General features: G+C 42.9%; 1 long non-coding RNA gene and 1 pseudogene across 1 annotated transcript; both read left to right on the top strand.

The window, feature by feature from the left end:
• Window positions 1-10459: 10459 nt before the first annotated feature.
• On the top strand, window positions 10460-18402 carry LOC104416254 (annotated as a pseudogene).
• Window positions 18403-19167: 765 nt separating this feature from the next.
• LOC120286254 lies at window positions 19168-20021 on the top strand. Its single transcript, XR_005545133.1, has 2 exons — window positions 19168-19281; window positions 19579-20021. It is a non-coding gene; the product is annotated as an uncharacterized LOC120286254 (long non-coding RNA).
• Window positions 20022-26445: the final 6424 nt, after the last annotated feature.

Genomic DNA, 26445 nt, shown 5'->3' with positions numbered 1-26445 from the left:
AGTGTTTTGAAGTTGACAAATCGTTTCTATCAGTCTAGTCTGAAGGCTTGCAGACTCTGCTATTTAAAGTCCGAAGACCTTGAGACAGCCGGACTCAAGACTCAAAGTCTATCCTCATTGTGATCACTAATCCGTTGAAGAAAGGTTATCCAGAACTAGATGTTTCGTTGAGGATTTAACCTTATCAACTGGAGAAGATCTCTTGGCTGGAGAAGACATAAACGGAGTCCTTTGATTGATCGAAGATTGATTCTATAATTGAAGATCCGGTGATTGCCTAAATATTATTGGAAGGTTCTGCTTATGGAAACCGAGATCCTGATTGTATGGGCGAACAGGATTGATGGGCTATCAACACGTTCCTTTAATAGCTTGAACAATCTTCCTAATTGATTCCGTCCAACGGGTAGATTGGAGGAATTCCTTTGGTAAGTGCCAACGGGTATGATGGCATAAAGGAGTATATAAGGAAGACTGTCTTAGTTGTTCAAGGTGTGCGCGATAGAAGAATTCCAAAGTCTGAAGCTCCTTTTCGTTTAGACAAATCCTTTGAGCGAATACTTGTATACGAAAGAGAGAGTCTATATTTGTGAGAAATCTTGAGGAGGTGTGGTAGAACATCTACACTGTAGAATCAAGGCAAAGCTGTGTTGTAACCTCTCTCTTGTTCATAGTGGAATCCAGCCAATAGGCTGTCAGTGAAGAAGAGTGGACGTAGGCTTGATATAAGCCGAACCACTATAAACCGCGTGTTAAATTTTCTCTTCTCTCAAGTCTTACTTTGATTATCGTTTCCTTCAACTATCTAGTATTGTGCAATTGTTTTGAGAAAAATTCTTTATATACCTATTCACCCCCCTTAGGTACTCATACTAGCAATATCAATTGGTATCAGAGCCTGTGTACTTACTTTATTTGAAGTGTTTTACTTCGTAGTAAAAGATCCATGGCTAGTATGCTAGCACCAGGGCTGATGGAAGGGCAAAGCAATACCAGACCACCCTACTTTGATGGAAAGGATTACAACATCCGGAAGAACAAGATGAAAGCTTTCCTTCGATCAAAGGATCCTCCGGAATGGGACGTTGTAGAAAAAGGAATTACTCCTACCATCGCATCAGTCTCGAAAGAGGAAAAGAAACTAATGAAACCAGCGGAATGTCTCAGGAAGAAATAATCAAGAGACAAGCACTCGATGCAAAAGCAATTTACTCCTTATATTGTGCTTTATCACCAACTGAATATAATAGAATATCTTCTTGTGGTACAACAAAAGAAGTTTGGGACAGATTGCATATCACTTATGAAGAAACAGATTGAGTGAAGGAAACTAGAATCAACATTCTTCTCGGTCAATACGAAGCCTTCAGAATGAAACCAGGAGAATCTATATCTGACATGTTTAGTCGTTTACGAGATATTGTGAATGGTCTTGAAAATCAAGGTCAACCAACTTCGATCCCATGAAGGTAAACAAGCTACTGCGTGGACTCTCCAGGATTGGAATCACATAAAGACTTCGATAAGAGAGACTCAAAGAATTATGCCACTATCGTCGACGAGCTAATTGGAACTCTTCAGTCTTATGAAGTGGAACGGATCAATGAAGATGAAGATCCAAAAGGTAAGAAATCCATTACATTAAAATCAAATGATGATTCGATGATACATTGAAGAAGATTTGGACGATGAGGAGCTTGCTCTCATGATAAGAAGATTCAGAAAACTGAATAGAAAAGGAAGAAGGTTCAACTCAAAGAAACAAAGCTTTCAAAGACAGCAGACCAAGTCTCGTTGATGATGAGGAACCAAATAAAGACATAGTCTGTTTTGAATGTAAGAAAAAGGGACACATCAGACCAATTTGTCCTCTTCGAAGAAGAAGAAAGGAAAAGCTGAAAGATTTCGAAAAGCTCTCAAAGCAAAACGGGAGTGACACGAGTGTGAAGAAAGTGATAATGAATATGCCAATCTATGTCCGATGGCACAATCGACTCGGACTGGATCGACTCGGACGGTGAATTTGAGGCAAGTAATATTAAAATTCCTGTCAAAGTTTCTAAATATATTGATGAATTATGTTTTAGTCTTAAGACTTATCTCAAAAGAATTTCTGAACTGAAAAAGGAAAACTCAGCTCTAAAACAAAAGGAAAATGTTTTAGTAGAAAGAGTTAAAAGTCTAGACTTGACTGTTTTCACTCTTAAAGAAAATGAAGATAATCTTTTAAAAGAAAATGCTTTTTTAAAAACAGACTTATCAAATATCTCAAAGAAATTTTCAATAGGGTCCGAAAAACTTGAGAAAATTCTTTCAGCTCAAAGACCTTACTTCAATAAGTCCGGTCTAGGAATGTCAGAAGAAACAATTTCCCTGATTGATTTTCCTAAAGTAAAAGAAAGAATTAAGAAAAGACTCTCTAGAGAGGTTTACAAAAATCACTTCAAGAAAGTTTTTGTAAAATCTGTAGGTAGAAATGCTCTAAAATGTTCAAAATGCAACAGTCCGGATCACTTTGAAAAAGAGTGTCCTATGGTTTGGAAACCTGTTAAGAGAATATGGGCTAATACTGCTTATGTTACTAACACCAAAGGACCCAAGAAAGTTTGGGTACCAAAGAAAGCTTGAGACTCTTTTTTAAATGCAGGTCACCGTCAAGAAAAAGGTAAAGTGGTATCTTGACGGTGGATGCTCAAGACACATGACGGGAGACTCAAATTGTTTTATAAAGATTGCTCAAGTGAATGGTGGAAAAGTTTCATTTGGAGGAAACAAAGCAAAGGGAGTATTGTGGGATTTGGAACTGTGAAAATTGGAAATCTCACAATAAGTAATGTTTCCTTAGTGGAAGGACTCAATTACAATCTTCTCAAAGCATTAGTCAATTGTGTGATACCGGTTTCAAGATTTTTTTCAAGAAGGAATATGTTCGGAATCGGTAAAGACTCTACTCGAGTCTTTCATGGGTCGTAGACATGGAAACATTTATCTTCCGGATGTGAAACCAAATGAATCGCAATGTTTTATCTCAATTCAAGACGAAGCAAGCTTATGGCACGAAAGCTTGGTCATGTCAACATGAAGCAATTAGCCAAAATCTCATCAAAGCAGCTTGTTCGAGGACTACCCAAATTACCTTATCAAAAGACTGATCCATGCACTCCATGTATTCGGGAAAGCAGGTAAGAAATTCATTTAAGCCAATAAATCATGTCTCTACTAATCATGTACTACGTTGCTGCATATGGATCTCTTCGGACCAACCAGAACACGAGTATTGGAGGTAAGAAATATTGCCTAGTAATTGTGGACGATTACTCCCGTTTACTTGGGTATATTTCCTTGCAAGTAAGTCTGAAACCTTCTCGTATTTTGAAAAGTTTGCTAAAAAGGTTCAAAATGAAAAAGGATGTGTTATCTCAAGTATAAGAACAGATCATGGAGGTGAATTTGAAAATCAAGACTTTACAAAATTTTGTGATGAATCTGGCTTTAATCATGTGTTCTCCTCTCCATATACTCCTCAAAGCAAAATGGAGTTGTGGAAAGAAAGAAAACAGATCTCTTCAGAAATGGCTAGAACTCTTTTAATTGAAAGCAAGATTTCTTCATGATTTTGGGCTGAAGCTGTTTCAACAGCATGTTATATCATCAATAGAGTCTTCTTAAGACCTATTCTAGAGAAAACCCCTTACGAATTGTTCAAAGATAAGAAGCCTATTGTTTCATACTTTCATGTATTTGGTTGCAAATGTTTTATATTGAAAAATGCAAAAGATCGAGTTGGTAAGTTTGAAGAAAGATCGATGAAGGTATCTTCCTTAGATATTCTACATCAAGCAAAGCCTTCGAGTCTATAACAAGAAGAGCCGTCGTGGAGGAGTCAATGAATGCCAAATTTCAAGACTCAACGCAAGATGAATCAAGTCGACTCATCAAGAAGAGTCCGAACCTGCTCCGATCTTCCAAAGCTTACAACTCAAGAAGCATCTCAAACTCGGAAAACCAGCTTCAAGATGTTCGTGAAGATCCAAACAAAGAAAGAGATCATCAACGGACAGATCAACGAGTAACCGGAAGCATAAGTCCGGTCATCCCAAAGATCTTATAATCGGCGAAATGAATGAAGGAATTCGCACCCAGATCCAAAAGGCAAGAAGAGTCTAGTGCTCGGCTCTCGTTTCGAAATTGAACCAAAAAGCATAGAAGAAGCTTTATCGATGAAAGCTGGATTGAAGCTATGCAAGAAGAGCTCAGACAGTTTAGCATTAATGATGTCTGGAAGTTGACATCCAAACCAAAAGGTAAAACTGTTATTGGAGCTAAATGGGTGTTCAGAAACAAGATGAATGAGAAAGGAAAAGTTGTACGAAACAAAGCAAGACTCGTGGCCAAGGGATATACGCAAGAAGAAGGAATAGACTATGATGAGACTTACGCCAAAAGTAGCAAGGTTAGAAGCTATTCGACTATTACTTGCGTTTGCTTGTTATAAGAATTTCAGGTTATTCCAAATGGACGTCAAAAGCGCCTTCCTAAATGGAGTCATCCAAGAGGAAGTTTATGTGGAACAACCACCTGGGTTTGAAGACCCAAAGAAGCGGACTCGGTCTTGACCGAAGAAGGCTCAGTATGGTTTAAAGCAAGCACCTCGAGCTTGGTATGACAGATTAAGTAAGTTTTTAATACAAAATGGTTTTGTCAAAGGTAAAGTGGATACTACTTTATTTATCAAAAAAGAGAACAAAAGTTTCTTACTTGTTCAAATATATGTGGACGACATTATTTTCGGATCTTCTAATGAAAATATGTGCAAGAAATTTTCTAAGTCTATGCAGGATGAATTTGAAATGAGTATGATGGGAGAGTTAACATTCTTTCTTGGTCTTCAAGTAAAACAATTGAAGGAAGGAACCTTTATTTATCAAGAAAAATATGTTAATGATCTTGTCAAAAGATTTGGACTGGAAAAGTGCAAAAAGACCGACATACCGATGTCAAGTTCTTTGAAGATAGACAAAGATGAAGAAGGGAAGAAAGTTGATCAAAACTGTACATGAGCATCATTGGTTCACACCTTTATCTTCGCTTCTAGACCCGACATCTTGTTGAGTGTTTGCATATGTGCTAGGTTTCAATCGGATCCTAGAGAATCCCATCTCAGTGCTGCGAAACGCATCATTAAATACGTTGCTTCATCATCAAGCATCGGTCTTTGGTATCCTAAGAAGGGAGACTTTAATCTTCTGGGATATTCAGACGCAGATCTGGCCGGTTGCAGAGTTGATAGAAAGAGCACTTCGGGAACTTGCCAGTTGCTTGGAAGCAGGACAGTGTCTTGGTTTTCAAGGAAACAAAGCATTGTGTCTCTTTCAACAACAGAAGCAGAGTATGTAGCCCTGGGAAGCTGCTGTTCGCAAATTCTATGGATAAAACAACAGCTAAGAGACTTTGAAATTGAAGACTCGTGCACGGAGATTAATTGCGACAACACCAGCGCTATCAACCTCACCAAAAATCCAATTCTCCACTCAAGAGCAAAGCATATAGAGATTCGACATCACTTTATAAGAGACCATGTTCAAAATGGAGATGTTTCAATTCAATTTGTTGACTCAAAGAATCAAGCGGCGGATATATTCACAAAGCCTTTGGAGAAAAATCAATTTGAGTCTATACGCTCCAGACTCAACATTTTGAGGTATGAGGATATCAAAGTCTAAAGACTTTCAGACTCAAATTACAAGACTTTATCTGAAAGACAGTCTTGGTACGTCCGTCAGACTGTAAGTCTTTCTCTCTTGAATCTCAACTTCAAAAGGTACGATTGTCGATCATTTGTGTTTAAATTGTTGCTATATTTAATTGACGTAAATATTGCATCGTTTCATTTTCAAAAGGGAAGTTATTTTTTAAATGGCTATTTTTGCGGAAAAAGACAGTTATTTTGAAAAGGCATATTTTTATTTCATTTATGACGGTTCGTTTATCCCTCTTTTTAACCGATCGTGAACTGTCGATTCCTCTTCACTTTTCTCTCAAAAACCCTAGAAAGCATCGATCCTCCATTCCCGTTTGTCTTCTTCGTTTAATCCTCAAAAGTTGTCATCTTTCCGGGAAAGTCAAGCAAGGAATCTTCCAAAACCGAGAAAGATGTCATCTTCAAGAAAGTCTTCGAGAATTGCAAGCGGGGACCACGGCGGATGAGTGAGGGGCCTACGCACTTCGATCTTCTTGCGAAGATGAAGTGACTCCGAACAGCAAGCGAGCCCACAACATTCTCAACAGCGTCATTCTCCTCCATCTAGTCCTCAAGGCGTTGATCATCAACAACGGGAAGAAATCATCGAGGATGCACCGTAAGAGTTCAAAAGCCCGCTTATATTTACCGGTTATATCGTGCCCTAAAAGGAATTCGTACTCCTTTGAACTACATTGATGATTTTCTTAAAGACAAAGGACATGGGAACAAATATATCTTTCTCCAAAAAATGGAAAGTTTGGGAATTGCTCGAAAAGGGGTGGCTGAGGAAACCCTTGCAAATATCCCAAGTGATCCTCGTGACTGGGGGCCGAATCCTGTAGATGGGAATGATGATGATAAATTATACAGTCAATTCCAACCGAAAATGGGTGTTGCGGTTGATAATCAAGGAAAAATGGGAGATTTGTTCAGATCAAAGGAGCAAAAGGATCGTACTCGAAATTGCTGAAGCGTGGGGTAATAAACCCTAGGAGTGTAGATTTTTATTTTCTGGATCTTTGTGAATATGAACTTGAGGGAAAAGTTCAGTTATCTTCAACTTGAAAAGTTCTGCTCTGACTCCACAGAGGCCTATGCTGAATTAACTGCATATTTCTATTCAAATCTAAGCTTTTTGGATGCGAATAGATTCTCGTTCAGCGTTAAAGACCAAGATTATGTTGTGGATATGAATATCTTTGCGAGATGTGTTAGAAGTCGAAAGAGGAAGATATCAGCCAATCAAAGTTTCCATTGCTCGGGCCACTCTTGAACCGGTGAAGGACGGGAGAACAGATGAAAAGATCACCTACTTAAGGATGGGTGCATTCAACATCTTGCTTCACAAGATTGTGATTAATTGCCTCCGACCGAAATCAACTTCCAAGACCGATGTTTCAAGTTCGAGGCCAAGCGATGTATGCTATTCTCTTTGGAAAAAGGTTTTCTCTCCCTCACACCGTGATGTTTCACATGTATAGAGCAATGATGAAGGACAGAGGTCAACTCCTTACCCAAGCCTTGTTACGAAGTTGTTCGGACATCTCGAATATTCAGCCTCCACAAATCTTTTATGTTCGACCATGCGATCATATGGTGGTAGGTTTGAAAATGGTGACCAAAATGCGTCTCGAAGGAACCGAGCAAGGAGTTGGAGAAATTCAAGGAGAAGACTCCCGCAAAATCTCATCAAATATCTTCTCGCAACTAAAAGAAAAGGGAAGGAGCCCATGGTTGCTCCATCCAAGAGAAGAAGAGCTCTCCTTGTTGAGGATGAAGATGATGAGGAAGACATCACCATCTCGCATTGGCTTTGAAGAATTTAAGTCGTCCTGTTCCACGTAAAGAATCGGAGCAAATGACGAAAGAAGCGAGAGGAGAAGGAAGAAGAAGAAATAGAAGCTGAAAAAGAAACAGAGGAGGAAAGACTGAAGAAGAAAGAAGAGAAGAAGGAGAACCTGAAGAACACTCTTCTCCACCGTAGGCATGGAAACGGGGAGATCGGGAGAAAGGAGTGAAGTCTTCATGTCCCGATGCAAGTGAAGGAGTCGGTCGCTCACCAGCAGACCTGAGGATGTTTATGCATCTCAATTTCCAGAAGAAGGTCATGAAGTTTCATCGCCAAACCTGCAAGATTATGCGATCTACCATCATCTCGCATTTACTCCATCGATCGAGTCGAAGCAAGTACTCAAACCGATAATGGAGCAGATTTTCGCAAAATCATGGATATTCTTTTGGAGATGCGAGGTCAGATTTATGCCTTGGGATGCGAAGTTCAAAGCTTGAAGAATGAAGGTCAAGCTTCTTCCTGTTCATTGAATGATAAAATGCAAGCCCTCTCTATTCAGAATCAGGCCAATGCCAAAAGTGAGGAGATTGCACAACTAAAAGAAGACTTTAAAATGCTGGAAGGCATCGTTCAGTCTATGGAAGATTTCCAGCTTGTCCGCGTTCCCAAGCAATCTTAACTTCATCTCATCCTTTTTAATGATGACAAAAAGGGGAGAGATGCAAGATTTGATCAAAAACCTTTCATTCAACTTTTAATTGTTTGTTGGATTGTTTTGTGGTTTGAATCTGTTTGACTTTGGTTTGTGTCTGGATGAGAATTGAACTAGACTTGGACTTGACTGCTTCTATTAACTAATATTGATATCTTATGGATGGCTTCATCATATCTTGGACTAACCTATTTTTGTGGTTGCAGATTCTAGTGTTATTCTGTTAAGACATTTACCTCTATAAGATATGCATATGTGTTTGAGAAATGTTTTGCGGGTCAAAGATATCCAAATCTGCAGGAAAGTTTTGTCACCATCAAAAAGGGGAGATTGTTGGAGAAATCTTCTTGAAGTGTTTTGAATTTGACAAATCGTTTCTATCGCCTAGTCGAAGGCTTGCGACTCTGCTATTTAAAGTCCGAAGACCTTGAGACAGCCGGACTCAAGACTCAAAGTCTATCCTCATTGATCACTAATCCGTTGAAGAAAGGTTATCCGAACTAGATGTTTCGTTGAGGATTTAACCTTATCAAGCGGAGAAGATCTCTTGGCTGGAGAAGACATAAACGGAGTCCTTTGATTGATCGAAGATTGATTCTATAATTGAAGATCCGGTGATTGCCTAAATATTATTGGAAGGTTCTCGCTTATGGAAACCGAGATCCCGATTGTATGGGCGAACATGATTGATGGGCTATCAACACGTTCCTTTAATAGCTTGAACAATCTTCCTAATTGATTCCGTCCAACGGGTAGATTGGAGGAATTCCTTTGGTAAGTGCCAACGGGTATGATGGCATAAAGGAGTATATAAGGAAGACTGTCTTAGTTGTTCAAGGTGTGCGCGATAGAAAAATTCCAAAGTCGAAGCTCCTTTTCGTTTAGACAAATCCTTTGAGCGAATACTTGTATACGAAAGAGAGAGTCTATATTTGTGAGAAATCTTGAGGAGGTGTGGTAGAACATCTACCTTTGTAGAATCAAGGCAAAGCTGTGTTGTAACCTCTCTCTTGTTCATAGTGGAATCCAGCCAATAGGCTGTCAGTGAAGAAGAGTGGACGTAGGCTTGATATAAGCCGAACCACTATAAACCGCGTGTTAAATTTTCTCTTCTCTCAAGTCTTACTTTGATTATCGTTTCCTTCAACTGTCTAGTATTGTGCAATTGTTTTGAGAAAAATTCTTTATATACCTATTCACCCCCCTCTAGGTACTCATACTAGCAATATCAGTGGGTACGTAAGAAGTACTTGGTCTACGACTATTGCGAGGACAAGCCCAGGTTTTCTGAGCTTCCTAAGGAATGTGTGGGGTAGCATTGGCGACATGTCTGTCAAGTTTTATGTACAAGCTACTCCTACTCATAAACTGACAGCTTTAATCCTGCGCACCGTGCGAGCCTAATAATTAGTGTAACTTTTAAGATTCAAGGTCTGATCTTAACCTCAATCTGAGAAATTAATTTGCAATGTGCACAAGATCAATATCGACCGAAGAGCTCGTGTCAGCCCCTATTGGAACTGATGAATGAACTCCACTCCATGAGCTCCACTGCACCATTCTAAGAGACTACAATGATTTGAGCAGTAGTACTATGAATCAAATGAGAACTCTTCCGATGTTTTCCGTCTGGCCGAAGTTCTATCAGTGATTCAAGTAAATAACTGGATGACTAGAAGTGTCACCTATCTTCAAGTATCCATGGCCAAATCTTACAAGAGCAGATCAAGGCAGTTGATCTAGACGTAAAAGCATCACCCGTCTTCAACGATGTCACTAGTGTGATTCAAGTCGTGAACAAACCTTTAAACGACTACACATTTTATATTAAGACATTCCTTGCTACTAGTATGTTGGTGGGTCCTTCGTAACGAGCTCATCAATCTCAAACTTTCAGACTATGAGTGGTACATGATAACTACTACTTAATCTGACATTTCTTAATGAGTATTGGGTATTTTAGTTTTGTTTATAAAGAGTCGCTAGAGTTGATTGTTTTTTCTAATCATTTTAAAAAATAAAGGTAGATAATTTTTATCCTATTATTATATACATGTATTATGTAAATTATTTGTCGAAATAAATTATGTCAATTGTTGATCTGACCAAAAAAAAAAACTGTATTATTGTTAATTGTTTATCTCTCAAAAAAAATAAAACTGTATAATCGTTTTTCAAATGGTTGACGCTGCGGAGGTCAACCAAACAGCATATGCTTTCAGCACAGTGCGTTGACTACCCCGAGGCCGATTGGTCTGTGACACACCACCAGCGTCGCCTGGAGGGAGAAGGAGACGATGGAGCTCACCTTAATCTCTCCCCTCAACCGCCCGCTCTCCCTCTCTCGTCCCAAACGGTGCCGCCGCCCCGCCGCCACCGCCGCCCCGCCGCCGCCGCCGCCTGGCGCGCGGCGGGCTCCTCGCCGGAGCTCTCCGAGGTCAAGGTCTGTACCAACCGCACCTGCCGCAGGCAGGGCTCGTTCCAGACCCTAGAGGCCCTCTCCGGCCTCGCCCCGCCCGGCGTCGCCGTCAAGGCCTGCGGTTGCCTGGGCCGGTGCGGCTCCGGCCCCAACCCCGCCCTCCTGCCCGAGGGCGTCCTCGTCAGCCACTGCGGCACCGCCGCGCGCGCCGCCCAGATCTTTTAGAGCGACGACGGCGGCGGCGTGCTGAGGAACCTGGAGGCGCTCGCGCTGAGGAAGAGAGCCGAGAGCGAGCTGGAGAAGGGGAATTTCTCCGACGCCGAGGTGCTGCTGACTCAGGTAGGTTCCGGTTGGCGCGCGTTTTGCTGTAATTCGGTGGTTTTTAGTGCTCTGCGGGAATGGTCGTGTGTTGTAGGTTAATTGGTGGTTGAATTGGGTTGGTTTTTTTTTTTTTTTGCTTATTTTGGAGCATTTGTGCTGATAGAGATTAGAGAATGAGTGCATTGATGGTGCCTTTTGAAATTATTGAATAGACCGTGGCTGGTCCGACGAAGGAGATGGAGGAATGGTAATTCATGGTGTTTATTTCTTTGTTTCGCAGGCTATAACAATGAGGCCATGCGGTGGGATCCATGTGATGTATAAAGACAGGTTGGTACGTCAATTCCTGTCATCTGAGGTTGATACAGTTTCTGCATCTTGCTACATTGGATGGTGAACTTTCTAAATTTGTCACCACTATGTAATGAGTATTCCAAGATGAGATTTTAACTCTTTCTCTGTAGTCGACAAGGTGTTTGCTTTCGATTCTGCTGGTGATGTGAATGAGTTTGCACCAAATGTGGCGCCTTTGTGGATGAATTAGAATTTTTGTTAATATTTCATTTTGATTATCGGAACCAAGCTGCTGCTGAAAAGGTGGGGATGTGCAACTATAAAGGGGTTCTTGAATATTTATAAATTAGAGGTTTATTTTTTGTTAAGATCTGTTATGAGGTTGGGTCTTGAAGATTTATGAATTAGAGGTTTATGTTCTGTTCAGATCTGTTGCGAGGTTGGGAATGTGCAACTATAGTGGGGCTCTTGAAGATGCAAAAGAAGCATCGACATTATCTCCTCAGTACATTGAGGTCAGTGATTTTCTACTTCACAAAAATTGATTGACATAAAATTGAAGGCTTGAGGAATTTGTGTCCTTAATCTTTCCAGCCATAAATCATTTGCCACGAGGGGCACACAAGGACGCACATTAGACTTTTTGTCAGCTGGGAGGTTGGTCTCAGGAACAATTCTTCGAATTTAATTGATAGGATGGAAAGGGGAAGGAGACAAGGCAAGTGCTGTTTATGTAATGAGATTTACATAATTTAATGCAGGTGCATGATTTTAATGTCTACGTAGTGTTAAGTAGGTGAGGGTCTATTCTGACCTGCATCTCAAGCAATCAGAACACAATCTCTTCATCAGATATTCTAAAATCTTCACCATTGAACCTTGCCCGTGATCTCAAGAAATGAGAGAATTCTCTTTCTTTAAAGTTGGATACTCCTTCAATATATAACCTTAAGATCACCAAATTTTGTGTTTTAGATATTAGAGACCTCGGTACATGCTTATGACACAACCCACGGACAAAGCATGATCCAAGATCGTCCGTGACAGGCCGTGTCACGTACAAGGGGTTGCCCGAGAGCAGCCCACGAACGACCCATGAGCAGAACGAGCGGAAGGCCCATGCGCAGCCCATGAGCAACCCATGAACGATGTTCGAGTAGCCCGTGACGGTTCGGCTGGTCGCGTGTCAGACGGACCTGCAACCCTGATCTTGCTTCTGACACACGCGCATGGTCTGCCCAAGGCCTGACGCGCGCGACCCCTAGGCTTCCGCACGACCCATGGACTTCCCAAGGGCCTGCCGTGTGCAGACCATCGAGTAGCCTGTTGTATAGCTTGTAATGATGATACAGATTCAAAATGAACCGTTGGATCGGAGGGACGATCAAAGGCTGAGATGCGACCCGCTCTTGTATAAATAGGGATCCCTCTCCTACTTTGTAAACAGTTCGTTCACAAGCAATATACACTCTCTTTGCCCATTCGGTTCTTGTGTTCGAGCGCGTGTGTGTCTAAGGCTGACTTGGGATCACCGATCCTAAGGCCGCGCGGTGTTTGATCGACCGAAAAAGATCGACCCGTGACAAGTGGTATCAGAGCCATCATTCCCAAACGAAATGGTTGATCCTCGCGCTGATGCTCCGGTCGTTCAAGGCGATGAGCGTGAAGATCGTGGGCATCCAGCCGAGAGGGCTACCCGGTCGAAGAAGTCTCGTGCTGCCTCGTGTGCGAGGGATCCGAAGGGTGATCTGGACAACCGTGTGACGGCCTTAGAGGAGACCGTAATGAATGTCCAAGCGTTGATGGATGACCTGCATCAGGCCATCGAAGGAGCGGAAGCCGGAAGGGAGGAGTTCCTGGCCGAAGTGCAGGAGCTCCAAGCCGGCATGGGAGAGCTCTGTGTCGAGGTGCAAGGATCCTTCATGCACGAGCTGCAGTAGCGGGATGAGACTTGGGAAGCCGCGATGGCAGCCATGCGGGCAGAAATGGCGGAGATGAAGGGCAAGCTCGCGGAGCTTGAAGCGGCACGTGTGAACGGGGTGATCACCGTGCAGTCCCGTACCAATGCACCCAAGCCAAAGGAGTTCAAGGGCTCCCGGGTGGCAAAGGACGTGGATAACTTTCTATGGTATATGGAACGATACTTCCAGACCATGGGAACAACCGACGACGTGATTCGGGTGAACACCGCAGCCATGTATTTAGCTGATGATGCGCTGCTATGGTGGAGACGTCGATCGGATGGTAGGAATGGCGATCCTATCGTGACATGGGCTTAGTTCGTCGAGGAATTTTGGCGAACCTACTATCCCACCTATGCAGAGGAGGAAGCCCGAGGGGAGCTCAAGCGCCTAGAGCAGAAGGGCGGAGTTCGTGACTATGTGAAGCGGTTCTCAGAGCTATTGCTCCAAATCCCGTCCATGACCGAGACGGAGGTGTTCCACCAGTTCATGGGCGGACTCAAACCTTGGGTCAAGCAGGAGCTCAAACGGTGTAATTCAACGGACCTCACTACAGCCACTTCCGTGGCCGAGTCCCTTGTTGAATATAGGCCGGCAACTGCAGCCAAGCCCGACTCTCGACCGAGAGAAAAGGCCACTGGTGGGGGAGATCGAGGCCGGTTCCCTCGACCGAATGCTAACAGACCGCCTCCAACCCCTCATAGGAATCAACCCGAGTCTAGCCATGGAGGATACCAACGCAAGGTACGCACATACAAGTGCTTCTTTTGTGATGATCCCCATATGGCTCGCGATTGCCCGAAGAGGGGGAAGTTGGCGGCCCTATGCAAGGAGGACAAGCCGCGAGAGGAGGCGCGGTTGAGATCGTTGCGGATCCTTGGAACGATCAAGGCCAAGAAGGCCAAAGAACCGAAAGGAATGATGTTCGTAGATGTGAAGATCGGAGGTACCACGATGAGCGCACTCATGGATACTGGGGCGTCCGATCTGTTCATATCCAAAGAGGCCACGAAGAAGCTACATCTTCCGATCGAGGCAAATGAGTCCGGTTGGCTCAAGACGGTGAATTCCAGAGAAGTCCCGACCAACAGCATGGCCAGGGGCGTGGAGTTCCATCTAGGTCCTTGGACCAGCAAAGAAGATATCGAGGTAATTCCCCTTGATGACTATGACTTCATACTCGGTTTGGGATTTCTCGACCGGATTAATGCAGGTGTCATGCCCTTCGCGGATTGCATATGTATCCTGGACAACCGGTGCCAATGCATGGTCCCGATCTACTTAAATCGGGACGCGATCGAAAGATGCTGTCGGCCATGCAGCTATTCAAGACGTGATGCCGCCCGAGCTGCCCAAGAAGTTGCCTCCTCAAAGAGAGGTCGACCATCGGATTGAGCTGGTGCCCGATGCTTGACCATCGGCCATGGCTCCCTATCGCATGGCCCTGCCCGAGTTGGAGGAATTGAGGAAACAGCTCAAAGAGCTGCTCGATGCTGGATATGTTCGACCATCCAAGGCCCCGTTCGGTGCCCGGTGTTGTTCCAAAAAAAGCATGACGGATCCCTCCGTATGTGTATCGATTACCGGGCATTGAACAAGCTGACCGTCAAGAATAAGTACCCGATTCCCCTTATTGCTGACTTGTTCGATTAGCTCGGAGAAGCCCGATGGTTCTCTAAACTTGACCTTCGATCGGGGTACTATCAAGTGCGGATTGCTGAGGGGGATGAGTCGAAGACAACATGCGTGACCCGCTATGGATCATTCGAGTTCCTCGTCATGCCATTTGGCTTGACTAACGCGCCGGCTACGTTTTGCACACTCATGAATAAGGTACTGCATCCGTTCCTTGATCGGTTCGTTGTAGTTTATCTTGATGATATAGTGATATATAGCCGGACGCTTGAGGAGCATGTTGAACATTTGAGTCGAGTCTTTCGAACCCTTCAAGAAAACGACTTGTATGTGAAATGAGAGAAATGTGCCTTCGCACAAAAAGAGATCCCATTCCTAGGGCACATCGTCGGGGGCGGACGTGTGCGGATGGACACGACCAAGATCCGTGCCATTGTTGATTGAGAACCACCATCCAAGGTAACTGAGTTGAGATCCTTTCTCGGTCTCACGAACTATTATCGGCGCTTCATTCGGGAATATTCGCGCCTCACCGTGCCCCTCACGGATATGCTGAAGAAAGAAAAGCCGTGGGAGTAGACGGGTCGGTGTCAAGAGGCATTCGAGCGGTTGAAACGGGCCATGACCGAGGAGCCGGTTCTTATGCTGCCCGACTTCACCAAGCCATATGAAGTAGAGACCGATGCTTCTGATTTTGCCATCGGTGGTGTCTTAATACAGGAAGGCCATCCGGTGGCCTTCGAGTCCCGAAAGTTGAATGATGCGGAGCAACGATACACGGTCCAAGAGAAGGAAATGACCGCGGTGGTGCACTGCCTTCGCACATGGAGGCACTACCTCTTGGGATCCCGGTTCGTTGTGAGGACCGACAATGTGGCTACGAGCTACTTCCAAACTCAGAAGAAGCTTAGCCCGAAACAAGCTCGATGGCAAGACTTCCTAGCCGAGTTTGATTATGCACTAGAATACAAGCCCGGAAAATCCAATTCCGTGGCCGACGTCTTAAGTAGGAAGTTCGAGTTGGCCAATGTGGTGAGCAGGCCCGATTGTCCGTGGGTTGATCGTATCAAGGAGGGATTGAAGCATGATCAAACGGCTCAAGCTCTCCTTCGATATGCCCAAGAGGGCTTGACGAGGAGATTTTGGCTTGAGGATGACCTCCTCTACACCAAAGGACGGCAACTCTATGTGCCGCTCCATGGGAAACTTCGAAGGGAAATCCTAAAAGAGTGCCACGACTCCAAATGGGCGGGACATCCGGGGATCCACCGCACCATGGCGCTCGTTGAGGATCAATACTATTGGCTGCATATGAGGGATGATGTGGAGACATATGTCCAAACATGTCTTGTTTGCCAGCAAGACAAGATAGAGCAACGGTCCCCCGCGGAACTCCTTGAACCGTTGCCTATCCCGGAACGTCCATGGGAGAGTGTCTCCATGGACTTCATCGTGAATTTGCCCAAATCTGAAGGGTGTCAGGCTCTCATGGTCGTGGTAGATCGCCTCTCCAAATATGCAACGTTCGTGCCAACAACAAAGGAATGCCCACCCAAGGAAGCCGCCAAGCTGTTCCTCAAGCACGTCGTCAAATATTAGGGCGTTCCACGCACGATCGTGAGTGATCGCGACCCTCGGTTCACCAGGCGGTTTTGGACCGAACTCTTCAAATTGCTGGGGACGAGCCTCAACCTTTCCACCAGCATGCATCCACAGACCGACGGTCAGACTGAGTGGGTGAATGGGTTGCTGGAACTCTACCTTCGGCACTATGTGAGCAACACGCAAGTAAACTAGGCACGGCTGATCGACGTGGCCCAATTTTCCTACAACTTGTAGCGGAACGAGTCCACGAACCAAAGTCCGTTCGAGATCGTGACTGGACAGCAGCCGCTCACGCCGAGCGCACTCGCCTCGGGGTATCGAGGAAGCAGCCCATCTGCATATAAGCTCGCTAAGGAATGGGGTGAACACACGGATTTGGCTCGAGCGTGTCTGAATAGGGCCGCGAAACGCACGAAGAAATAGGCTGACAAAAAGCGACGGCATGTAGAGTTTCAGGTCGGGGACTTGGTGCTAGCCAAATTGCACCTCGTCCTTCGGTACAGAAATGTGAACAAAGGGCTGATCCGCCGCTATGAAGGCCCTTTTCCGAATGATACAACGGGTTGGAAAAGTGGCATATAAGCTGGACTTACCGCCCAAGTTCAGGCTACACCCCGTGTTCCACGTGAGCATGTTAAAACCATTTCATGTGGACGAGGATGATCCGGATCGGGGCACATCCCAGCGAGCGCCCCTTGGGGTGAAGACCTCCTATGATCGAGATGTTGAGTGTATCATGGTTGACCGGATCGTATGGAAGAAGTATTGGGCACCAAGGAAGGAATACCTCGTCCGGTGGAGAGGCCTTCCCGAGAGTGAAGCAAGTTGCGAACCCTCCGAGGCTCTGTGGCAATTCAAAAAGCACATCGAAGCCTTCCATGCCACGGACACGACGAGGGCGTCGCCTGATTAGGTGGGGGAGAATGACACGGCCAACGGACAAAGCATGATCCAAGATCATCCGAGACAGGCCGTGTCACGTACAAGGGGTTGCCCGAGAGCAGCCCACGAACGACCCATGAGCAGAACGAGCGGAAGGCCCATGCGCAGCCCATGAGCGACCTATGAACGATGTTTGAGCAGCCCGTGACGGTTCGGCTGGTCGCGTGTCAGACGGACCTGCAACCCTGATCTTGCTTCTGACACCCCCATGGTCTGCCCAAGGCTTGACGCGCGCGACCCCTGGGCTTCCGCGCGACCCATGGACTTCCCAAGGGCCTGCCGTGTGCAGACTATCGAGTAGCCTTCGAGTAGCCTGTTGTATAGCTTGTAATGATGATACGGATTCAAAATGAACCGTTTGATCGGAGGGACGATCAACGGCTGAGATGCGACCCGCTCTTGTATAAATAGGATCCTCTCCCACTTTGTAAACAGTTCGTTCACAAGCAATATACACTCTCTTTGCCCATTCGGTTCTTGTGTTCGAGCGAGTGTGTGTCTAAGGCTGACTTGGGATCACCGATCCTAAGGCCGCGCGATGTTTGATCAACCGAAAAAGATCGACCCGTGACACTTACATAAGTGGTGTGGACCAGAAATAAAGAGGGAGAGAGAGATCCTTGTATTGGTGAGAATCTTGGCTCATATTATTTCTAAAGTAAATGTTCTTTCCTTCCTCTAGGCTTATTTATGTCAGGGAGATGCTCTCATGGAAATGGAACAGTTTGATGAAGCTGAGAAGTGCTATTCCGTGTCCTTACAGATAGATCCCTCCATTCGTCGGTCCAGATCTTTCAAGGTACTCTTTACTTCTGAGTTTGACCAGGGCAGTAATCTCTGGTTTTTCATATTGTCAGTTTATCAATGTCAAATTCTTGTAAGCTCTCATCTACGGTATATGCTGTTAGTGGACATCTAGTTAAAGGGTGTATTTCTGCTACAATGATCATTTTTTACGATATGACTTGCAGTTCTTAGAAGTTTTCCTATTCTTTCATCATTATGATATGAGTACTGGTGATAGTTTTATGACTGACAATTTTCTGTTGACATGGACACATTGAATTGAAATTTACTTGTAAAATCTGTATTTATGATTTTGGCAATGATAAGTCCCTGAAAATTCAGGTTAAAGGTCGCTGAACGCTTATGTAAAGTGGAAAACTTGTTTATCTTATTTTGACGTGTTTTATCGGATTCTGTTTTACATGAAAGAAATAATTATTGTCAGCATGTCCGTAGGGATCCTTTTAGGTGCAGATATGTAGTTTGGGCATTGATATACCTGCAAAAGATAGCCTTTAAGTGATGGATTGTCAAAGAAAATATGTTTTTCATTGTTGTTATGAGGAAAAGGTGCACTTCTAGCTAATTTTCGTGGGTATTTATGACAGTTCTAATGGAAGATTCACTTCTTTCTTCTCATCTATCTTTCTTTCCCAAGTCACCATGCCTTGAACCTTTGTTGGTGATGTTTAATATCTTTAGGCCAAACCACAAGGCTGGGGGGAAGCTGATGAAGGTTTACTTCCTTTGATTTAGAAGAATGAGGATAAGTTTCTTATTGGAGTGGCTAAAGTGATGGAAACTTCTTTAATCCATTAGTAAAAATGTACCCTTTTGTACAGCTGCAATTTCTCATGTTGTGGAGTACTATTGAGATTTGATGGGATGCAGTGACAACTTTTGATTCTCCTCTCTGCTTTTTCTTTACCTTTTCTTTTTTCCTTTTTCCACAGGATCGAGTTGAAAGGCTTCAACAGAAACTAGGTGCTGCAGATATCTCTTGAAAGATTGGCTGTGGAGTTATAATACCAATTAACGTGGAGTAACCATAATGATCTGTTTGGTTAACTGGTTTGTTATTCCTTGCAACTCATTTTGCTTGATTGACTCGCTTTGGTAATCCACCAGTTATGGTGACTGGTGAGTGCCATGAAAGTGAAGTCCTTAGCCGTGGTTTAGTGGTTATCATAATCAGCGAAACAATTGTTTGTTGGCCTTGTATCTGCTTGCAAACCACATAATAAAAAGGACTAATTATCCAAATTCCTCTTTAATATTTTTTTTTATGATAATCAGTCTTCTTTTGTATATGTTGCTTGACTTTACTGCTGGTTTGAGAACTGAGATCCTATTCTCATTGATGTTCAGGATTTGGCATGCATTGGTGTGATTGGTTACATGCACAATTGATATAGTTCATACACTTAAAATGGGCATGCCAAGGAATGAGAGGTACTTCCTTTAGGTGAGTTCCTTTGTTATTGTAATGTGTTAGCTAAATAAAGGGGTCTTCCAAAGAGTTCTACATTATCTTTTCTATTGCATTTTTCCCCCATTTGTTTTATTAAGAAATAGACAACGGGCAAATGCTAGAGAGATGCAATTGACTATCTTATTCCTAATAAATAGTGGACGATAGGTATATAAGAATAAGCAGTTGACTTTCAAGTACCCTGCCTTATGTAAGCACCTAATTTGGTTGCTTTCATGAGAGATGTGACTGGAAGGTCCCTGGCATTCTCATGTTTGTGTGCAGCACCAAAATGATCAAAGGCTCTTCATCGAAAGCAAGACTCTCATATCATCCCCCCCCCCCCCAAAACAAAAAAGAAGAAGCAAGACTCCCATGCATGAGTGCTATTTCTGCATAATTAGTATCGTGATAAGTGGAAATCTTATGCTTTTCCCTCCTTTTCTTTTTGAGAACATTCTAGGTCTAGCGAAGAAGTATCCAGCATTAACTTACTACTCCTCAGTTCAAGGTTACTACTCCTCAGTTCAAGGATGTAATTTCTGAGCATCTGCGCGTTGCCATTTCTGTAAGTGCAGTTTGCGTTTCTTGTAAGCGGGGACAATAAAGAGGCGAAGCTTCTGGGATTTCGAGTTTCTGTTGTGACCATATAAGTTTAGCTAGTGGAGAGAGCAGGTTTCATCCCTCTTGCCAAAATGCAATTATAGCAGAGGAGAGTAGAAAGACTACCTGTTGCCGATGCTCATATAAGGTAGAGAGCAATTTGTAAGTTATGTTGTTACTAGTATGTAACATTGATTAAGTATATGACCATTCTGACTATAAACAATATTAATCAACAACATTTGCTGTTGCCCATCCGTCATCCATGTTTTTACTTTAACTCTGGTACTTCACGCTAATGTCATCAATAAATGACTCTTGATTGTTTCCACTAATGATGGATTTGGCAAGCCACTCGGCCGACAATTGTCCATAGTGACCCGTCTGGTGAGAGTAATCCTACTCAACGGGAACAAACAAGAAAGGATGCAACTCGGCTTTTGAGTCAAGACCATTCAAGTTGATAGAGTACATTGACCAGACCTCTACTTAAGCTATCTTATTGGAGGAATTATTAAAAGACCAATCATCTATTTAGTCCTGTGGATGATTTAGCTGTCACATGTCAAGACATATCACCGTTGTCATGATGTATGGCCATTTGTTATGATCAACCGCTGCCTGCAGTTTGGTCATCATCTGTCGATCCTAACGCGTTGGGCAAGAACTCTTTAGCCCTATCTGACCTTCATATTGATATTGCTAGTATGAGAACCTAGAGGGGGGTGAATAGGTATATAAAAGATTTTTCTTCAACAATTGCACAATACTAGACAGTAGAAGGAAACGTTAATCAAAGTAAGACTGAGAGAAGAGAAAATTGAACACGCGGTTTATAGTGGTTCGGCTTATATCAAGCCTACGTCCACTCTTCTTCACCGACAGCCTATTGGCTGGATTCCACTATGAACAAAAGAGAAGTTACAGCACAGCTTTGCCTTGATTCCACAAAGTGTAGATGTTCTACCACACCTCCTCAAGATTTCTCACAAATATAGACTCTCTTTTGTATACAAGTATTCGCTCAAAGGATTTGTCTAAACAAAAAGGAGCTTCAGACTTTGGAATTCTTCTATCGCACACACCTTGAACAACTAAGATAGTCTTCCTTATATACTCCTTTATGACATCATACCCGTTGGCACTTACCAAAGGAATTCCTCCAATCTACCCGTTGGACGGAATCAATTAGGAAGATTGTTCAAGCTATTAAAGGAACGTGTTGATAGCCCATCAATCTGTTCGCCCATACAATCGGGATTTCGGTTTCCATAAGCGAACCTTCCAATAATATTTAGGCAATCACCGGATCTTCAATTATCGAATCAATCTTCGATCAATCAAAGGACTCCGTTTATGTCTTCTCTAGCCACGAGATCTTCTCCAGTTGATAAGGTTAAATCCTTAACGAAACATCCAGTTCTGGATAACCTTTCTTCAACGGATTAGAGACTGTCAATGAGGATAGACTTTGAGTCTTGAGTCCGGCTGTCCGGAGGTCTTCAGACTTTAAATAGCAGAGTCCGCAAGCCTTCGAGACTAGATCGATAGAAACGTTTTGTCAACTTCAAAACACTTCAAGAAGATTTCTCCAACAATCTCCCCTTTTTGATGGTGACAAAACTTTCCCTGCAGATTTGGATATCTTTGACCCGCAAAACATTTCTCAAACACATATGCATATCTTATAGAGATAAATGGCTAACGAGAATAACACTAGAATCTGCAACCACGTAAAATAGGTTAGTCAAGATATGATGAAGCCATTCATAAGATATCAATATTTGTTAATAGAAGCGGTCAAGTCCAAGTCTAGTTCAGTTCTCATCCAGACACAAACCAAAGTCAAACAGATTCAAACCACAAAACAATCCAACAAACAATTAAAAGTTTAATGAATGAAAAGTTTTTGATCAAATCTTGCATCTCTCCCCATTTTTGTCATCATTAAAAAGGATGAGATGAAGTCAAGATTGCTTGGGAACGCGGACAAGCTGGAAATCTTCCATAGACTGAACGATGCCTTCCAGCCTTTTAAAGTCTTCCTTTAGATGTGCAATCTCCTCACTCTTGGCATTGGCCTGATTTCGAACAGAGAGGGCTTGCATTTTATCATTCAATGAACAGGAAGAAGCTTGACCTTCATTCTTCAAGCTTTGAACTTCGCATCCCAAGGCATAAATCGACCTCGCATCTCCAAAAGAATATCCATGATTCTCGCGAAAATCTGCTCCATTATCGGTTTGAGTACTTGCTTCGGCTCGATCCGATGGAGTAAATGCACGATGGTAGATCAGCATAATCTTGCAGGTTTGGCGATGAAACTTCATGACCTTCCTCTGGAAACTGAGATGCATAAACATCCTCTGGGTCTGCTGGTGAGCAACTGACTCCTTCACTTGCATCAGGACATGAAGACTTCATACATTTCTCCTGATCTCCCCCTGTTTCCATGCCTACAGGTGGAGAAGAGTGTTCTTCGGGGTCTCCTTCTTCTCTTCTTTCTTCTTCGAGTCTTTCCTCCTCTCGTTTCTTTTTCAGCTTCTATTTCTTCTTCTTCCTTCTCCTCTCGCTTCTTTCGTCATTTGCTCCGATTCTTTCGTGGAACAGACGACTTAAATTCTTCAAAGCCGGTGCAGAGATGGTGATGTCTTCCTCATCATCTTCATCCTCAACAAGGAGAGCTCTTCTTCTCTTGGATGGAGCAACCATGGGCTCCTTCCCTTTTCTTTTAGCTGCAGAAGATATTTGATGAGATTTTGCAGGAGTCTTCTCCTTGACTTTCTCCAACTCCTTGCTCAGTTCCTTCAGACGCATTTTGGTCACCATTTTCAGACCTACCACCATATGATCGCATGGTCGAACACAAAAGATTTGTGGAGGCTGAATATTCAGATGTCCGAATAACTTCGTAACAAGGCTTGGGTAAGGGAGTTGACCTCTGTCCTTCATCATTGCTCTATACATGTGAAACATCACAAGTGTGAGGGAGAGAAAACCTTTTTCCAAAGAGAATGGCATACATCGCTTGGCCCTCGAACTTGAAACATCGGTCTTGGAAGTTGATTTCGGTCGGAGGCAATTAATCACAATCTTGTGAAGCAAGATGTTGAATGCACCCATCCTTAAGTAGGTGATCTTTTCATCTGTTCTCTCCCGTCCTTCACCGGTTCAAGTGTGGCCCGAGCAATGGAAACTTTGATTGGCTGATATCTTCCTCTTTCTACTTCTAACACATCTCGCCAAAGATATTCATATCCACAACATAGTCTTGGTCTTTAACGCTGAAAGAGAATCTATTCGCATCTAAAAAGCTTAGATTTGAATAGAAATATGTAGTTAATTCAGCATATGCCTCGTAGAGTCGAGCGTAACTTTTCAAGTTGAAGATAATTGAACTTTTCCCTCAAGTTCACATTCACAAAGATCCGAAAATCAAAATCCACACTCCTAGGGTTTATTACCCCACGCTTCAGCAATTTCGACTACAGATCCTTTTGCTCCTTTGATCTGAACAAATCTCCCATTTTTCCTTGATTTTCAACCGCAACACCCATTTTCGGTTGAAATTGACTGTATAATTTATCATCATCATTCCCATCTACAGGATTCGGCCCCCAGTCACGAGGATCACTTGGGATATTTGTAAGGGTTTCCTCACCACCCCTTTTCGAGCAATTCCCAAACTTTCCATTTTTCGCGAAAGATATATTTGTTCCCATGTCCTTTGTCTTTAAGAAAATCATCAATGTAGTTCAAAGGAGTACGAATTCCTTTTAGGGCACGATATAACCGGTAAATATAAGCGGGCTTTTGAACTCTTCTGTGGTCTCGCATCCTCGATGATTTCTTCCCGTTGTTGATGATCAACGCCTTGAGGACTAGATGGAGGAGAATGACGCTGTTGAGAATGTTGTGGGCTCGCTGTTGCCGTTTCGGGAGTCACTTCATCTTCGCAAGATCGAAGTGTGTAGGCCCCTCACTCATCCGTCGTGGTCCCCGCTTGCGATTCTTGAGGACTTTCTTGAAGATGACATCTTTCTCGTTTTGGAAGATTCCTTGCTTGACTTTCCCAGAAAGATGACAACTTTTGAGGATTGAACGAAGAAGACAAACGGGAATGGAGGATCGATGCTTTCTAGGGTTTTTAAGAGAAAAGTGAAGAGGAATCGACAAAGGCACGATCGGTTAAAAAGAGGGATAAACAAACCGTCACAAAGGAAATAAAAGAATGCCTTTTCAAAATAACTGTCTTTTTCCGCAAAAATAGCCATTTCAAAAATAACTTCCTTTTTGAAAATGAAACGATGCAATATTTACGTCAATTAAATATAGCAACAATTTAAACACAATCGACAATCGTACCTTTTCAAGATGAGATTCAAGGAGAAAGACTTACGGTCGACGGACGTACTCAAGACTGTCTTTCGAGATAAAGTCTTGTAAGTCCGAGTCCGAAAGTCTTTAGACTTTGATATCCTCATACCTCAAAATGTTGAGTCCGGAACGTATAGACTCAAATTGATTTTTCTCCAAAGGCTTTGTGAATATATCCGCCAATTGATTCTTTGAGTCAACAAATTGAATTGAAACATCTCCATTTTGAACATGGTCTCTAATAAAGTGATGTCGAATCTCTATATGCTTTGCTCTTGAGTGGAGAATTGGATTTTTGGTGAGGTTGATAGCGCTGGTATTGTCGCAATTAATCTCCGTGCATGAGTCTTCAATTTCAAAGTCTCTTAGCTGTTGTTTTATCCATAGAATTTGCGAATGCTGACAGCCTTCCTGTGGCTACATACTCGCTTCGTTGTTGAAAGGGACACGGTGCTTTGTTTTCTTGAAAACCAAGACACTGTCCCGTTTCCAAGCAACCGGCAAGTTCCCGAAGTGCTTTTTCTATCAACTCGCAACCGGCCAGATCTGCGTCTCAATATCCTTAAGATTAAAGTCTCTCTTCTTAGGATACCAAAGACCGATGCTTGATGATGAAGCAACGTATTTAATGATGCGTTTCGCAGCGCTGAGATGGGATTCTCTAGGATCTGATTGAAACCTAGCACAGATGCAAACACTCAACAAGATGTCAGGTCTAGAGGCAGTAAGATAAAGGAGTGAACCAATGATGCTCATGTACAGCTTTTGATCAACTTTCTTCCCTTCTTCATCTTTGTCTATCTTCAAAGAACTTGACATTGGTATGTCGGTCTTTTTGCACTTTTCCAGTCCAAATCTTTTGACAAGATCATTAACATATTTTTCTTGATAAATAAAAGGTCATTCCTTCAATTGTTTTATTTGAAAACCAAGAAAGAATGTTAACTCTCTCATCATACTCATTTCAAATTCATCCTGCATAGACTTAGAAAATTTCTTGCACATATTTTCATTAGAAGATCCAAAAATAATGTCATCCACATATATTTGAACAAGTAAGAAACTTTTGATCTCCTTTTTGATAAATAAAGTCGTATCTACTTTACCTTTTACAAAACCATTTTGTATTAAAAACTTACTTAATCTGTCGTACCAAGCTCGAGGTGCTTGCTTTAAACCATACAAAGCCTTTTCGGTCCAAGACCGAGTCCGGCTTCTTTGGGTCTTCAAACCCCGGTGGTTGTTCCACATAAACTTCCTCTTGGATGACTCCATTTAGGAAGGCGCTTTTGACGTCCATTTGGAATAACCTGAAATTCTTATAACAAGCAAACGCAAGTAATAGTCGAATAGCTTCTAACCTTGCTCTTTGGAGCGTAAGTCTCATCATAGTCTATTCCTTCTTCTTGCGTATATCCCTTGGCCACGAGTCTTGCTTTGTTTCGTACGACTTTTCCTTTCTCATTCATCTTGTTTCGAACACCCATTTAGCTCCAATAACAGCTTTTACCTTTTGGTTTGGATGTCAATTCAGACATCATTAATGCTGAACTGCTCGAGCTCTTCTTGCATAGCTTCAATCCAGCTTTCATCGATAAAGCTTCTTCTATGCTTTTTGGTTCAATTTCGAAACAAGAGCCACAAAGACTAGACTCTTCTCGCCTTTTGGATCTGGTGCGAATTCCTTCATTAATTTCGCCGATTATAAGATCTTTGGGATGACCTGGACTTATGCTTCCAGTTACTTGTTGATTTGTCTCGGATGATGATCTCTTTCTTTGTTT

This window comes from Eucalyptus grandis, chromosome 8, assembly GCF_016545825.1.
Source record: "Eucalyptus grandis isolate ANBG69807.140 chromosome 8, ASM1654582v1, whole genome shotgun sequence".
NCBI classification, from domain to species: Eukaryota; Viridiplantae; Streptophyta; class Magnoliopsida; order Myrtales; family Myrtaceae; genus Eucalyptus; species Eucalyptus grandis.
Note: the sequence above shows the minus strand (reverse complement) of the source record. Positions and strands in the feature narration are given on the sequence as shown.